The 403-nt window shown below is 65.5% G+C and overlaps 1 protein-coding gene across 5 annotated transcripts in view; it reads right to left on the reverse strand.

The window, feature by feature from the left end:
- Ralgps2 (Ral GEF with PH domain and SH3 binding motif 2) overlaps window positions 1-403 on the reverse strand; it is a 137,001-nt gene that overhangs the window by 135,697 nt on the left and 901 nt on the right. Inside the window, exon 1 of one of the 5 annotated variants that reach the window (XM_031385867.1) lies at window positions 145-395. The exons of the other annotated variants lie outside the window; for them this stretch is intronic. The gene's annotated coding sequence lies outside the window, so the exon portion shown is untranslated. Of the gene's footprint in view, window positions 1-144; window positions 396-403 lie in introns of those variants that run through there. 5 annotated transcript variants of the gene reach the window in all.

Here is a 403-nt window from a genome sequence, read left to right on the forward strand (position 1 = left end):
GGCGCTGGATGCTTTCGGCGGAGCGCTTTCTGCAGCGAGATTTCGGGTTGCAAACGCCCCTCCTCCACAGCCACCATCAGGCCCCCATCTTCCTCCGGCCTCACCCCTCCCAGCTCTGACAAATTAACATTCGTACTAAGGTACCTCCTATCAGCTCGCAGCTTCTTCGCAAACACGCCCACGCACCCTGAAACCCGCCTGCGTCTACACCGCACACAGGCGGCAGGAAAAAGCGCTTCGAGGGGGGCGGGGAGCCGCGGCGGCGCACAGGTCCGGGCTCCCTTCCAGGTCAGCTCCCCATCGCCTGCCTCCCAAGCCCGGTGTTTACGAGCCCGCCTGAGCCCACACAGCAAAGGAATCCCGGGCGCTGCGGGCAGATAGCGCGGCGGTGCGGGAGCACCCC

Source organism: Mastomys coucha, unplaced genomic scaffold (assembly GCF_008632895.1).
Source record: "Mastomys coucha isolate ucsf_1 unplaced genomic scaffold, UCSF_Mcou_1 pScaffold1, whole genome shotgun sequence".
Classification (NCBI taxonomy): domain Eukaryota; kingdom Metazoa; phylum Chordata; class Mammalia; order Rodentia; family Muridae; genus Mastomys; species Mastomys coucha.